This window comes from Neophocaena asiaeorientalis, unplaced genomic scaffold (assembly GCF_003031525.2).
Source record: "Neophocaena asiaeorientalis asiaeorientalis breed wild unplaced genomic scaffold, Neophocaena_asiaeorientalis_V1.1 scaffold230, whole genome shotgun sequence".
Lineage (NCBI taxonomy): Eukaryota > Metazoa > Chordata > Mammalia > Artiodactyla > Phocoenidae > Neophocaena > Neophocaena asiaeorientalis.
In genome coordinates, this window is record NW_020175186.1 from 3,197,736 (window position 1) to 3,214,942 (window position 17,207).

The window sequence follows — 17,207 nt, forward strand, 5'->3', positions numbered from 1 at the left end:
AGCTGGATCTCTTCTGTAGTGTGCAGGGATCCACATTCATGTGTTTCAGTAAACAAAGTATTGATAGAAGCTACATAGACTTTACAACCTAGATTTCAACATCACAGTGCATTTACTTCTGCTTAAACTCCAAAAATTGTAGTCACACCCTGCCCAGAATCAGAAGTAGATACAGTACATTCCCACCTCTTGCTAGAAAGTATCAAAGTTCTGGCTGTGTTTTAAAACTGCCGCATTTGGTAACTGGCAACACCAAGTAATGACAGTACATTTCAACACACCCCAATCTATCTCTAAATAGATATTGCCCCTTTAGCACAATCTGCTTTGGTTCTAGACACATATTCTAGGGATATTTCCATGGCTCAAGCACATCTCAACATGACAGCTTAGGACCAGTTTGGGAGGCTCAGGAGAACACAAGTCTCATTAAGTTTTAGTCATTCTTTTCTTTGGAAGCTAAAAGTCATTCTCTAGCTTCATCGTCTGTCTTGATCACTGTACCTTATGGGATGCATTTTTAGCAGTTTCCAAATTAGTGAGGGGCTTTGCTGCCTCTGACAGTGTTCACCGTGAAATGTTGTGACCAATGGGCCACATTATAAAGGAAGATTACTGAACATGGGTGTTGAGTCTGGCTGCTATGGGACCTTGCAAAGGGGTGCTTCCCTTAGTGGATCCACCATGATCTGAGCTCTGTCTTCACAGACTTGCAAAATCTGAAATTCACTATTGGTTAGTACATGGTCTTAGTGATCAGATCACGTGAAGCTGGTTGCAGGAGACTAAAGTGTAAGCCGGATACCAGTTCACTAATTTATATGAGGAACTATCACTACTTAGGGATACTTCCATTCCCTCACTTTCATAGTCTTTCCCTGGAGGTACCCTACATGACAAAGCAAGTGAGTATTGAACAAAACTCTGGAAGGCAGTTATGATGCCACGATTATCTCAGTGTACTCAATGCCTAGCAGGGGATGAGGCTCACAATACATGTTTGTTGAATATATGAAAGAGAATACTTTAGAATGGACGAAATCTTAAGGAGGATGTAATCTGATGGTTTTCAAACATCCCCTAGGGATCACCTTGGAGATTAACGGGCAGGAAGTAGAAGGGGTCCTCTTTTATCTATTTCAGATATTAAAACTCTTACTAAGATTTAAACTTTGAAAGGAGTTCTACTGGTACACAGTATCAGCAGCTAATAATAGAAAATATTGGCAAAAATAATGTGTTGATGAGTAAACTGAGACCCCAATAATTATGTAATATGCCCAAAGCCACCCAATTAGTAAGAGACTGAGCTGGCGCTCAAATTGGAAGCTTCCCATTCCAAGCCCTGACCTCTTAATAATAAGCAACATGCTGATGACTCACTGGGAACTCGGCACCTAATTTGTTGTAAAGTTCCCCCATCCATCTCCTGACAAGAGCATTTGGCATCTGTCCAGAACTTGTTACGGCCTTTTCATCTTCTTTCTGAGAAGCAACACTTGACATTTCAATCATCATCTTATAAAAGTCTCTCCTGCCCCAGTTTTTTCCTCTTCCTCCCTAAGCCTCATTCATTCGCTTTCTTTCAAAATTCCTTGGACAGCCTCACAGATGAGATATTCTCTGTTACAAGGAGGATGAACTGGACACGTAGACAGTAAAATCCAGGCCAAAGCTCATTCTAAAACACAGTTTCCTTCAAGCATTGTTATCACTGCTATTGTTCATCCATTCCTTCAAGCTGCCATCTTCTGCTGATGCTTTCAAGAGGTCAAAATAACCCTGCTGGCTTATTTGCATATAAAAAATGCAAGCCTGTGGCCCCAGAAAAGTATTTCTTTCTCATCTTCAGCTGGCTGTGAACTGACCTTGCCTTGGAGCCGTACATACTACCTTTCTACCCACAGTTGACTCTGAGGATCAGAGATGAAAAAGCCTCTGGGAATCTTGAAATCCAGTCTTATTTTACCCACGAAGAGTCTGAAACCCAGAGAGGGGGAACACTTTGCTCAAGGCCACACAACTAATGAGTGGCAGAGAACTGTGTCTCCTCATCTCTAGTTCAGGACTCTCTTAGAAACAGCGGGCTTGCTTTGCTTCCAGTCCAATGCAGTGCCCTCCAGCTGAAACCCCGGTGGCAGAGCAGGCTCCCGGCATCACAGAGGACCTCAGTGGACCAGACATGGCACCCACACAGCTGAAGTCGTGAGGAGCACACGGGCCCAGTGGACACCAGTCAGGGCGGAGAGACAGCTACCAGCATCAGGGGCTGAGTTCTCCAGCTGTGCCTGCGGTCTGTCACTCCAACTCTTTGTAGTAACAGGTGGTTGGGGGCATTAGCAGTGTGCTCACCTGGAGCCAGAGAGGACTAGAGCAGATGGTAGGGACAGACTGTTGTTTCTATTATGGCCAGTGAAAAGAGGTGAAGAATGAGTCTTAGTCTGGAGCAATCGTTTTCAAACTTTTTTTTTTTATAAGTAGCAAAAAGATTGTATTTTTCCAGGCCAAATCTTGCCTGGAACTTGAGTGCATAGGACGGATAAAAGCAGAGCCGCTCTGGTTGAACTTGGAGAGAGAATAAGATGTCCTCTAAGGTTCCTGGCTACACAGAATTTGGATAGTAATGAGCAGAAGGAGAACTCGCCACTAGGAGAAGTTTCGGAAATCTGTGCGAGTAGTTTGGGTACTCATAGTGATTAGTGGGGGTGTTCTTGTTATTTAGTGGGCAGGGAACTGGGGATGTCAGGTGTCCTGCAATTGGAGGATGATGGTTCTAGATGTCCTGTATCCTACATGATAGGTATGAATATCTGCCCAGACATTCATGTCAATGAAAGAGCAATGTGTAGATATCTGAGCCTAGAACCTAGTTTATTTTACATATGACAAGTGGTATTCATTACACAGTTTTAACACACTGCATTTCCAGAAATGCAACAGCTAGGGTGATTGGGAGAAGAATGTACATTTTTGTCTTCTTAAGAGCTTCACCAGAAGTTGCTCACTAAGAGACATAATGAGAGGGTTAACATCAAGCTTTCTGGCTTTGAATCCCAAATCCTACACTCCACTAGCCGCGTGTGATGATGGCCAAGGTACTTAACACTTCTGTCTCTCAGTTTCCTTAGCTGTAAATTGGAGATAATAAGAGTACCTACCTCAAAATGTCATGAGAATTAAATGAGTCAATAATGTAATGTGCTCAGATCAGTACCTGGCACAAAAGAAGTGCTCTAATTCATCTTGGAAAATCATGTCAGTGATGGCAACACTGCTTATGTAAGTTGTGGCTCTGAAGAATTACACCTGCATTATTTTATATTTGCAGTTGTCACATTCCTGGTGATTATGATTGATGGATAGAGAGGTATTTAGGTCTTATTTTAAAATATCAGCTATAGGAAAAAGTGCTGAAAGTAAAACAATTGAACGTTGTCCTGTTTCACATAAATATAAACATACCGTAGGTAAGTGTGTAACTGCTTTCTTGCATTTCCTAGAGTAGCCATGCCCAGCCTTTTACATATTGATTATGTATTTTTTTATTATAAATTACTTTCTTTTGTATCTTATATTTAGAGTTTATGTAGATTTCTTTTAAGGTCATATGTGTAGGTAGTGTATACTACTTTTAAATTTCATTTCAGGAAATTAGTAAGGAAAGCATTACAAAATGCTTGTTTATAACCGGGCACATTGGGTGTGATTAGATGGAGGAACACCGCAATAGATGAATGAGAATCACCTGGAACTCCTGAGTTTGTATCTCAAGAGTTGTCTGGGTTGGTCTGGGTAAAGCTGAAAAGAAGTAAGAGGTTTGTCCAGCCCACTGTGTTTTTCCCTAGTCCCCCTTGCAACATTTAAGGCTCCAGTAAACACAGGTTGAAAATAGCTCTGGGACAGAGTCTCAAAATGTATCTGAAAATGTATCTTAAGTCCCACGGGCAAACTTCTTAGTAGAATAAAAATGAAACCACTGGCAATGGCGTTGTCCTCAGCTGCATTCTAAAGGCTATTAGCAACAAACATATTAAAAGATTTATTACAGATGACTGAAACCTACTGTTTCTATTTCATAATTAGACATTTCTCACATTTATTCAGGAATCAATTCACTATTCCACTGAGGTATTGGCTATCACCAAAGTCCAGGCCATTCTGAAAAACTCCACAACTCACACAGACAAAGTTCTTAGAAATTGAGGGAAGGATGCTTTGTTAACTGAATGTTACAGGCGTTTCAAGTTGTTTATGGCTTTTAATTACTACTGTTCTTGATTCTTAATTATAAACCACTACTAATTTAGTTCTATTAATACTGGTTTTGTTTCTTGTAAATTACTTTTGCCTAAACTTATGTAGTGATGCTAATTTTAATAGTATTTGGGGGGGTCAATAATTTGTCAATTAGAAAACTTTTATGTAATTGCATTTCAATTAAAATGTGAATTGTCTGCATCCAATCCCCAGTTTGCTTCTACAGTGGCAAGTTTCTATTTGTCAACTGAATAACAAGTTACTACCTGTCTGAAAAGTGAAAAAAAATGAAGTGGGTTGAATAAAAGCCCTACCTTAAAGGGCCAAGGTTGATAATATTTAAGAGCCATTTAAGAGCCATAAGAAAGGTGTACCTGGGGTGAGGGTAGAGTAGAGAAGACCCAGGATACCATGCAGAAAGGTAGAGAAAGTGGATGCCCACCTACAGACAGATTCTTTTTTTATCTGAAAGCATATTTGCGGAACACAACAAAGAGACTCAGCTTACAGATGAACCAAAACTTTTCTGAGGAACTGCTTGGAAAGGGTGAACAGACAAGTCAGATTGGAAATAACATTTCTCTGCTTTCAGACACTTGACATATTTTTCTGCTGGAAAATCTGGGCTTTTTTTAGCCAGATTCCATTCATCCATGAACAAGAAGAGCAGATACTTCCAGGACTTACCAGGAATTCCAACGATCTCTGTCTGAATAGAAATGAGAGTAAATATCAATCAAACTGTAGATAAAATCATCTATGAAACTTTCAGGGACCTACTTATTTTACATCAAAACACATCCACATATTTCTAGGCTAAGATAACATGTCAGTAGGATGATTAGAAGACAAAATTCCATGCAAGTACAGGAGAATTTTTTTTTTTTCAGTAGATTTTGCATGAGTCCTAGAAGTGAAAATGATTGGACTGAACTCCATTCACGAGAAGGGGGTTTTTGCAAAAGTACCTAGTATCCTCCCTCTACCTAAACAGAAAAAAACTCCAGCAGCCTCAGTTGGAGGGTGTCCCTTGGGTTTTCTTCCAGCCCTAGAATTCCATAATTTTGGGGATAAAAAAACAGTGAGATTCCTAAACCCTATTCTGCCCACTGTAATCTTCTTTGCCATAGCTCTTTGTAGTCAGAACCTAGAGGAATGAACTTCCTTTCCCATCCCCCTTCACTTGCATTTCAGGTAAACTGTGAATTATCTACACTCATTCCACTAACAGGAAAAACTGTACCACACACTTTTCTAGGCTTTTGGATGCAAAGATAGGAACCTGATTTCAAGTTGCTCAAAGCCCAGGGCTTTCCTGGTACAGACAAATGAAACCATTATTATAATGCAGTAGAGTAAGCATTGCCTCTCAGATAAGTAAGGTCTGCTATGGGAGTGGAGGTTGTTGAGTTGTAGCATCTTGAATCCAAAGGCATTGTAAAAGCGTAAGTACCACTGTGCTGTTTGCAAAGAGATTAGATATATCTTTGTGCATTTCTAGATTGCCATATTTGTCTCCTTTTGAAATCAGATTGTGATGCAAAGTGGGCCTCTCTGAATGCAAATGTCACCAGGTATGACACTTATCCCCGCCCTTTTTGGGTTCTTCATCTGAAGAGTATAATGAACAGTAGCACCTGATTAGTGCTTTCCAACCTTCATCCATAAAAAAGTAAATAATATCTAACACTTACTGAGGGCTGACTCTGCCAGGTACTTGCATGTGTGGTTTTCTACGTGAACCTACTTAACTCTCACCACGACCGTATGAAGTAGGTACTCTATTTCCACTTTAAAAACGGAGAATTGAAGTAAAAAAATGTACAGCAACATGACGAAGTTCACAAAGCTGGTACAAAGTAATCTTACTAAGCTTACTGTCTCTAGAATAGTCCATCTAAAATGCAAATAGAATCACATCACTTTCCTGATTAAAAGCCTCAATGGCTCCCTTTACCTAGACTCAAAAGGGTAAAGTCCAGTGTCCTTAGTGTGATATCTGTGTTCTCTATGATTTGGCCACTTCTCCTATCTCATCTCTTGACTTTTCTTTCCTTTATACCTTTCAGCCATACATGTCAGTCTCCCAATACACCTCTTTTCATATTTTTGGCTTCCTCTTTTAAATTGCCTGATATGTACTTTGTATTCCTCTTGCTCGTTGTAGACTTCAGTAACGTGCCTTCTATGACATTTCTCTGCTGGCTTCAGGCCAGTGGTGGTACCTGTCCTATATATTTGCCTGGCAGTCTGTGCATCTTCATGACCAGAGCTTACCATATTACACTGACATTTATTTAAGTGTTTCTCTCCTGTACTAGTCTGCAGAGTCCTCAAGGACCAAAGCCATGCCTTACTCATCCTGGTATTGGTGGCATCTGGCACACTAGAGCAGAGTGGATGCTCAGAACGTGCTGGCTGAAAGGTCCTGACCCAGAGGTTGTTCTGTGCAGCAGCTAAGAGCTGTGACTCTAGAGCTCAGATCCTACACTACCACTTACTGCTGTGTCACTTGGACAGTTGATTTAAACTCTCTGGGTCTCAACTTTCTCATTTGTAAAATGATAAAATTAGGAGTATCTTCACCATATTCATTGTAAAAATTACACACAGCGATGAATATAGAATACACAGCAAGCTGTTTTGTACATAATAGTCACTTGTAAATGTTAATTGTCATCAATCCTCATCATTATATTTAGAAAGGGTCATACTTAAACCCAAGACAAGAGCACATCTGTTTAAGGCTACAAAAACTCTCAGAGAAATTCTACCCAGACTTACATCCTTGCCATTTGCTAGAGTTTGTCAATCCTTGCAGTGGGAAAACTTTAAGGAAATATGGCTCTATACGTGGATCACACTGTGTACCACTCATTTGTTTGCTCTCTTTTCAATGGTCTCTTTTCCTGTATTTGAGAAAAAATAATAGGCTTGAAAATTTACGGAAGGTTATGGACGAGTAGTCTGGGGAATATGAATAGAATTGAGCCTAAGATAAAATGATCAGCCTTGCCACTTCTTCAGTCTTGCCAACTAGAATACACATTAATAAAACTATTTAGGTATGTGCTCCTTTCTGATTTATTCTTGGGGCTGTCTGATCCATAGAGCCAAGATTCCTAGTTGGTGAACTAGAAATGTTGGTAAATATGTAGTGAAGGCATGACATTTCCCTTAAATGATATAGACTTTAAAGAACTGAAAATAATTTCCAAGATTAAGGGAATGTCGTGGTATAATAATATAATTATAATAACTACCTTTTATTGTTTATTTACTATGATGAGCACATTTGTATTTATTATCACATTCAATAATCACAATTCAATGAGGAAGTTACCATCATTATTCTCAAAATAGAAATAAAGAAACTGAGAACCTCAGGACTTGTTCAAGGTCAGTAGCTATAAAGAGGCAAACCTGAGACACTGAACCAATTCTGTGTGACTCCCACATTCATGTTCTTTGTCACTGCACTGAACAAACACACACATAGAGACACATTCATACGCATGCGTGCATATGTGAAAAGCCAGTAGATTCAGGCTCTTAAGTATATAAAAATTAATTAATTGTCTAGTCTAGTCTATGTAATACTTCAATTACAGCTTTATATACTTAAGAGCCTGAATAGACTAGACAATTAATTAATAGACTAGACAATTAATTTTTTTGCTTCATATTAAAAGCCCATGTTGACTCTGGTCAACAAATAAAAAAGAGACAAGTTTTAAAACATTTATTTTAGCCTGTTCCTGAAGACCATGGAGTTCAATTGAGTTCAATTTCAGGAGTGACTTCAGCATTAGAGTCAATGGAGAGCAAGACTGATTTTTTTTTTTTTCCTGATGGCCTTTGAGCTGTCTAAGCTCCCAGAAGCAAGACACAGGTTCACTGTCTTTTTTTTTTTTTTTTTTAAACCCTCTGCCCAGCTGTGGCTCAGCTAATACCTCCAGTCTCTGGAAAAGTTCAATTCACTCTTGTCCCTGATGAGCAAAGCACCTTCTGCCTGTAGCTCAGTTCATCATTGGTTTGACTGTACTTCCAGATACCCAGGACACTGATAATCAAGTACAACTTGCTTTCCCTTAACCTAAATTGTTGAACTTTAAAGATTTGGAGCATTACAACATTATTTTAACTTATACCACTAAGCACATTACTCCTTCGATTGTTACTGAGTCATAAATCACTCCCTGGCCTTTACCCACTGCCAGGTTTGCAGTTAACTATTGAGAACAGATTCTGAGATACCTCTTGGAAAATAAAATCTTCCTCTATTTGTTACATGTCTTGTTATCTCATTCTACTGAGAGATCAATGTGATATTTGAATCAAATCAGGTGGGTTGGTGTTTAAAATTACAGAGCAGTTCCTAGAAATAAAATGACTAAGTTTTGCTTTTCTTGGACAATCTGAGGAACCTGTGTTGTTGATGCCTGCTGAGATGATGGGCGTATCCAAGAAGAAAAAAATCAAATAGGAAATGTTGCCAACAGTTCACTCCTTCCTTCCTTCTTAAGCCTTTCTTTCTTCCACTTATGCCAGTTATTGCATGCCTACTCTGGGTGAAGCACTGTGCAAATCTCCCAGATTTAAGTAATGGAGACACAAAGATTAATCAAACTTTGTCTTAGTTTTAAGTTGTTTTCATAATATGAGGGCAAGCCATGCAGGGCAAAAGGTAACTAAAATTCAAAGTGGGAAGTGCTCAGTGCCATAGAGAAGCCCAGGTAAGCCTATGGAATTTCATGTGAGAGATTTTTCCTGCTAGGGAATCAGGGAATTCCATGACTGTGGCAACTTTGGAACTGGGCTCTTACAAAAGATAGGAAAGAAAGAAGGACAAAGCTGGAAGTATCATACTCTATACTGTACTTCAAACTATACTACAAAATTATAGTAATCAAAACAGTATGGTATCAGCACAAAAATAGACTCATCAATCAGTGGAACAGGATATAGAGCCCAGAAATACACCCCTAGACATATGGTCAATTAATCTACAACAAAGGAAGCAAGAATATACAATGAGGAAAAGGCAGTCTCTTCAATAAGTGGGGTTATGAAAACTAGACAGCTCCATGTAAAATAATGAAACTAGACAATTTTCTCATGCTGTATACAAAAATAAACTCAAGATAGATTAAAGATTTCAATGCATGAAACTATGAAGCTCCTAGAAGAAAATATAGGCTGTGTGCTCTTTGACCTCATGCTTAGCAATATATTTTTGGATCTGGATCTGTCTCCTCAGGCAAGGGGAACAAAAATAAAAATAAACAAATGGGACCAAGTCAAACTAAAAAGCTTTTGCACAGTGAAGGAAATCATCAACAAAATGAAAAGGCAATCTACTAAATGGGAGGAGATATTTGCAAATTATATGTCTGATAAGGGGTTAGTATCAAAAATATATAAAGAACTCATACAACTCAATATCAAAAAGCACACCATCAAATTAAAAAATAGACAAGAGGACCTGAATAGACATTTTTCCAAAGAAGACATGCAGATGGCCAACAAGCATATGAAAAGATGCTCAACATCACTACTCATCAGAGAAATACAAATCAAAACCACAATGAGATATCACCTCACACCTGTCAGAATGGCTACCGTCAAAAAGATAAGAAATAAGTGTTGGTGAGGATGTGGAAAAAAGGGAACCCTAGTACACTGTTGGTGGGAAGTAAATTGGTACAGCCACTATAGAAAATTAAATACAGAACTGCCATAGGATCTAGCAATTCTTCTCCTGGGTATTTATCTAAAGAAATCAAAAACAGTAATTTGAAAAGATATGTTTATAGCAGCATTATTTATAATAGCCAAGATATGGAAGCAACCTAAGTGCCCATAGACAGATGAATGGATAAAGAAGATATGGTGTATATATAATAGAATATTAGTCATAAAAAGAATGATATCTTGCCATTTGTGACAACATGAATGGACCTGGAGGGTATTATGCTTAGTGAAATAAGTCAGAGAAAGACAAATGCTGTATATTTTCACTTATATGCGGAATCTAAAAAACAAAACGAATGAACAAATAAAACAAAACAGAAAGAGACTCACAAATACAGAGAACAAACTAGTGGTGGGGAGGGGTGAGATAGGTGAAACGTATTAAGAGGTACAAACTACCAGTTATATATAAAATAAATAAGTCACAGGGATGTAGTGTACAGCACAGGGAATATAGTTAATATTTTATAATAACTTTCTATGGTATGTAATCTATAAAAATACCGAATCACTATGTTGTACAGCTAAAACTAACACAACATTGTAAGTTAACTATATACTTCAGGAAATAAAAAAGACTGTTGGGGATGGGGACAGCATTTCAGGTGGAGGAATGCAGAGGCACAGAGAGATGAGAAGTGTCATGTTTCCTTCAGTTCTCTCCTTCCCCTTCCATGCCTCTGGATGCCACAGTCCTTGAACCCTAGCCTCCTCGGACCCTTTTCCATCCATTTTCCCAGATCAAACTCAATCATTCTGTGTTGGATGGATAGTCAGGACCATCTACGTGATTTGTCCCCGTGAAAATATCATTGGTCTATGATATCATTCATTTAAGGTGACTTGTTTGTATGTTAACCAGGGATTTCTGAGACATGACCTCGATTTCACACATAGTATTAGGTTGTCAGGGTACTTGCTTTTATTTTAGGAAAGGAAGGGATACTTTCAACCTTGTCTTAGATTAGAGAGACAACTGTCCTCTTAGCTAACTTGGAAGGCCCTCTGTCAAACAATATTGGGCACAAGAAAACCTGAGCAAGATCTGAATTTTGTGGGCAACATAATTTACAGGTAACCAATTTGATTTTGGGGCAGACATGATTTGGGGGGAAATGAGGTTCGCTTAGGGCACCCCGTAGTTTGTTAGTATCAAACCGGGTTTAGAAATCAAATAACTGTTTCTACTAACCCTGTATTAAGAGAAAAAGTATCCCTTAAAATTTGCACAAATGTCTGTGTTCCAAGGGTCTCATGGTTTGAAGTGTTTTCAGATATTCTAAAAGGATGCTTTACTTTACCATGACAGGGATAAGGGAAGGAAAATAGATATTTCTTAATTTTTAAAATACTTCTTAAATAATACTATGTACCATGTACTATTTCTAAGATTTTTCTCCTTTACAAACTACCTCCTGTCTTACCATCCTATTCACATTAAAACATAGTAGCGCCATGGACTTTGAGATCTTGTAGCATTTGGCCTCTGCTTACCTCTTTGTTTCCCATCTCCTGTCACTGTCACCATCACTTCAATTGCTTTAGTCGCATTGACTTTTTTCACTGGCTATATTAACATCATCGCTTCCTTGAGATTTATGCAATTCCTGTATCTTCTGCCTGGAGTGGTCATCCCCAACAAAGCCTGTGGTTCTCTCTCTCCCTTCATTCTGGTCTCTGCTCAGAGAGGCCTGCCCTCACCATCTGGTCCAAGATAGATCTCCCACCACTCATCTCGGCTGCTTCTCCAATTTAGTTTTCTCTATCTCACTTAATACCACCTAACATAATGCTATATATTAATATTTTAGTTTACTGTCTGGGTTTCTCTCTAGATTATAAACATCAAGAGAATAGAGACTTTTTTTGAATTTTAGGATTTTATTTATTTTTTTATACAGCAGGTTCTTATTAGTTTTCCATTTTATACATATTAGTGTATATGTCAATCCCAATAGAGACTTTTATCTTGCTTACCGCTGAATACCCAAAGTCTAGAACAATTCCCAGTAGGTAATAAGCATTTAATCAAAATGCATTAAATCAGAGGTAAGTATTACTGTCCATGTTTTACGGGGAGGTGCATATTGTCATCAGCAGAGACTGGAAATGTACTGAAAATCGCCAGCCTCGTAACCGAAGCAGCTGGGAATTAAACTTGAAAGCTCCCTCCCTTTTCACTCCACCAAAATAACTTTAAAGAGCATGCTGTAGTAAATTTCTCCCTTCTGTTGCAGAGTTTGACATAAGCGATAGCTTCTTCCACAATACCTCTGTTATAATTAGGTGTTTGTTTTTCTCACTTTCCATTTCAGTATAACCTAGTCTGGGCTGTCATCATCTGTGGGATAATTGTGGAGTATTGACTACACATAGTAATCACTAATTAATGCACAAAGTATATTAACTTTAGCTAATACAAATAATAGTAATGATGATACCCCCTGTCTATTTGACAGAGCTTTTTCTCTCATCTCTTATCTCAGTTCAGTGAACATCAGAGCAGGAAGGCATCTTAGAGACACAGAGTGGAAAGGGATTCTTTCAATGTCACATATATCCCTGTAGTAGGTCTCCATGCTCTTTCTGATATGGCCAGCTGCCTTATGGCCTGCGTATGAGAAAAACAAAAGGAAAAAGAAAAGCAAAATCTATCTTAATGCCCTAAATTTTTCCTTTGCCTCATGTTAACATTTGTCATAACGCGAGTTCCTTGAAAGCTATTCTATTTATTTTATCCATGCTTTTTTAATTATGGGGAGACATGCTAGAGCCATATCTCAGTGTGGTCTTAATTGGAAGTATTGATGTTTTGAAGTTGCACCCTGCTGGGAAAATTTTAATTATGATCCACGTGTCCCCAGCCTGAATGGTTCTGTGGTGAATTGTAATATTGTTCGTAGCTCTCCATTTCCTCCCCACCCCTATAAGAGGAATATACATCTGTATCCTTTGCCACATCACTTGCAGCGCCTTCTGTAGGTACCATTGGCAAGACTGGCCGTGTAACTTGCTTTGGCCATTTAGCATATGAGTCGATAGGATGTAAGTTGCATTCAAGCAGACACTCCCTGATATAAGAAGAAGCATGTTATACAAAGAGGCTGCTGTTTTACCCTGACACCCAGAATAGGAAGTCAGGTGGGGCAGATTCCAGTAAACCTAGAGCAGAGCCTGAACTGAGTTGCAGCCTTTATGTGATACATGTAAGAAATAAATATTTTATTGTTGTTGTCCATTAAGAAATTGAGTTTGTTTGTTAGCATAACAAATGCTCAGTAGTAGAGGTTCAAAGAAGGTAAAGCAAAGAATTATAAAATCTCAAGGTTGCAGATCCATCAGAGGTCATTGAGTCCTGACCTCTCTCCAGTATAGGAATTACTCCAGAATATAATACCAAATAGCCATCAAGCCACTCACTGTTTGAAAATCACTCACAAGAAGCTACCTTGTCAACTACTCAAGAATTGTTTAATCTTAACCTATCCAAGTGATACCTTAAACATGTTGCTACATCCATGGCATCATCTGAGTTGTACCTGTACAATTAATTATTTATAAATCCTCTTTAATTAAACTCTTTTTGTTTAAATAGATTTACTTAACAAGAGTACTTGTTATCACTACCCTAACTGGAAACCTATTATCAGTTGCCTTAAACAGAAGGTCATTCAGTAAAAAACACATACTGTAGAAATGAAACAATATTATTGATCCTAGCTATGCCCTGTTGATTCCTATCACTATGGGTCTTTCTATCTCTTTATTAACAAGAATTATTGAGAAGTATTACAAATTGAGCCCTACTCCTTGTTACCAGAAAGAGGGAAAGAAAAATTAATGAAGGGTAAGTTACTCTGTGATTTAGGGCTGTTCAATTCACACTTCTCATTTTGTGGAACATCAGAAAGACACACCAGAAGACAGAGTTGGAGCAAAGCGAGCATCACTTCTCTCAAGGGCAATTATCAAGGATAAAGCCTCTTCAACAACTTCTTTTATGGTAATATCTTGATCCCATAGGTATTGACTGTAGTGCAAAGATGATATAATTCTAATTCTCCTTCCAATTTTATACTATCACCTCTCCCCATAGTCTTAAATCTTCTTTTCTCCAGGATAAACATCTCCAAGTCATCAACTTTTCCTTGTATGCTATGCTTTCTATGACTCGCCCCCAATCTCCCTTCCCTGGATAGTCTTCACTCCTTGTCAAGTTCCCTCGCTCTGAGGCAAAAATGAGTAGAGCTCACATGTGAATAATTGAGATGGTCTGGAGACGTACTGTGTAAAATTCACGATCATAATTAGGATGCAGTGGGAGACTGGAAACAGTAAGTGGCTGATGATTGACTCTCTCTGGTGCAACTGCAAAATTCTTTCTGAAATGCAATGAGAAGTTTTCCGGAAACTTTTACTGTTAGCTTTGGAATTAGCACAGCTTTAAGCTCTCCTAAGCCGGGGGCTGGGGGGACTACTTTTATTTTAACCATTCCAGTTCTAAGAAGGGATCAGGGTTGCTGTTCCTACAAATGACCTTCCTGTTTCCATGCAGAAGAAATGTAAATCAGTCAATGAGAGATGGTAGCAGCAGGACCTAGTCAAGCAGGGCAGGGAAAAAGGAGAATTTCACTGTCTGGGAAGAACCTGACTGTCACACAACCTGGCAGGGTCTTTTGTAAGTGAAGCTATTACACTGTCCATTTGGCTTGACAATGTCAGCCACAGACGTGCTAAATCGTCACACTTCTCTGACAAAAAATCCTGGGCAGTAATTCCTTCTTTGAGTTAAAATAGCTTTCAGACCTCTCTGTCTACCAGGAAACTAACGGGGCTGCTCTGCAGTGCTGCCTGATTAAAGCTCCTTTGTGTGCACTTCCCACCTCCATCTACCCACCCTGGACCAATAGCACTGGAGAGGGAGAGGGAAGAAGTCCAGTCAGTTATAATGTTATGCCTTCTGTTCCCCTCATAAGGCTTTGCTCTAATTTTTTTCCTTACTATTCCCCTGCTTGACCAAGTAGGGTGGTCTGAATGGTTGGGAAAATAGCCCTTGAATTGATTTTTTTTTTTTTTTTTTTTTTTTTTTTACTATTTTGGCTTTCTGACTTCTACCTCTTCTTCACAGCTTCTTTTCTGGCTCCTGGCCATATGGTCTTGGACAGATCACCAGTCCCTTAACCGCTTTGAGCCTCAGTTTATTCCTCAGTAAAATGAGAAATTTACAATGCCTTCCTCCAAAGGCCGTTGTAAGTATTCCGTGAGTTGACGTGAAAGTTCTCCAGGATACCGCCTAGCACATAATAAGTGCTCAGTAAGTGGGGTTTAAATCAGAATCAGACTATGAAATATTAAATCATGTTCCTCTAATGTGCATGCCTCACGGGTAAAATCTATCTAGATCCAAAGAGCCTGTAGGGCAAGTTCACAAAGACACCTTCATAAAGGGCTTATACACATTATTCATTATTTCTATTCATACAAGACTTAGTGACTGTTGAAGAGTGCTCAGAAAAGAGCAGTGAAAATGATGAAAGGTCTGTGAGGTCATTCCTCTGGGGAAAAGGTTAGAGGAGATGTGTTCTTTAATCTGGGCAGGTGAAGATTGCTGCATGACTTAATAACGGTCTTCAAGTATGATTGATGTTAGTAACTGAAAGAGTAATGGAAGGGTTGCATTAAAGTGGAAACACATCATTATCATTCTCCCAAAACCTGCTAGATACTTCCTAAGAGCACAAGTAGATGAAATAGAGTCCTATCGCTAACAACGATAGATATTGGGACCGGAATCAAGGAGAAAACCCCCTGCCTGTGTACTTGTCAGTGGCAGAATCTGGATGGCTGGCGGCAGGACATTTTTGAGAACGCTTTGCCCACCCTGGACTTTAGGCAATTTAGTGACTTCTGTCTACAGACTGTGATCTTGCCTCTAAATCTGGGCTAGACCCCCCAATGTCCAAAACAGTGCCTGACTCACAGTGAATGTGTGACAAGTGTCTGCTAAAAAGCTTTTATTCCTATCTTTTGAAAAATGGAGATAATATTCTACCCCTAGGGTTGATCCATGTGACACACACTACCATGACAAATGCTACCTTTCTTTATAAAAATGACTCTAGTGGTGGTGGTTGGTAAGAGGAGAGGTTGCACGATAGGAACTGGATAACTTCTGTCTGTCACTAGATGGTGAACTTTTTGCGGGCAGATTTCTTACTCTCCAATGTTTGAGTTCAGTGTCTCTCGATCATTAGAATTTCCTGGGGAGCTTTAAAAAAAAACAAAACACTGAAGCCAGGGACTCAAAGCAGACTATTTTAATCCAAATCTCTGAGTACGATGCATCAGCTTTACCATTTTGTAAGGTGCAGTCAAGTTTGGGAATCGCCGTTCTAGCTGAATGCAAAATTAAACTAGGAGGATAGAGGACAGAGAGCTAGCGCGCCTTGTGATCCTTATCCCCCAAATCATGAACCCTTGAAAGTTCCAGACCGTCTTGAAAAGAACAAAAGTATAGTTTCTTTAGAGAGCACTAGAATTTTTTCTTATCCTGCTAACACTGATCCTCCATGGAAAAAGAATATAAACTGGTCTCTAATTTTTTTTACATTCTAATATTTTGACTCAACTCTTATATAGGTGGTAGAAATTGCTTCTTTATGAGGATGGAAGGCTTTCAGTTTCCGTTTTTGTAGAGTTTTATATGCTTCTTGACCTTTATGCTATACATCCCCAACGGAAAATTTGTGAACATCTCATATGTTCTAGAGCCGTGACTAGCATCTCTTGTTGAAGGTTTCACATTATCTAAAATTATATTACTAAATTTATATGCCAGAGAGGTATCTTAATTTTTCCTAGAGCTATAGAAGTCTATAGGCAATAATGATACGGGTGATCTATATCTTGGGAATATTAAAGAATGAGGATTTGACAGATAAAGAATCCCATATTTGATATTCAAAATAATTAGCTAGAATAATATACAAAAGGAAAAAAAGTCTACATGCAGCTGTAGCGTTCAGATCATTCCATCTTACAGTGGTTATTAAAATTCTGGCAGTGAGTGGATATGGAAAAGTGTTCTTTCTACTCCCTCTTGTTCTCGTGATTTCCTTAGAATATGGCCAAGCTCCTCACAAGGGTCTGAAGTTACTAGTTTGAAGAATAGTTACTTAAGAATCTACTACGTCTCA

At 38.8% G+C, this 17,207-nt stretch overlaps 1 protein-coding gene across 3 annotated transcripts in view; it reads left to right on the top strand.

Annotated features, from left to right (window-relative positions):
* NELL1 (neural EGFL like 1) overlaps positions 1-17,207 on the top strand; it is an 844,123-nt gene that overhangs the window by 713,970 nt on the left and 112,946 nt on the right. The gene's annotated exons all lie outside the window — the stretch shown is intronic.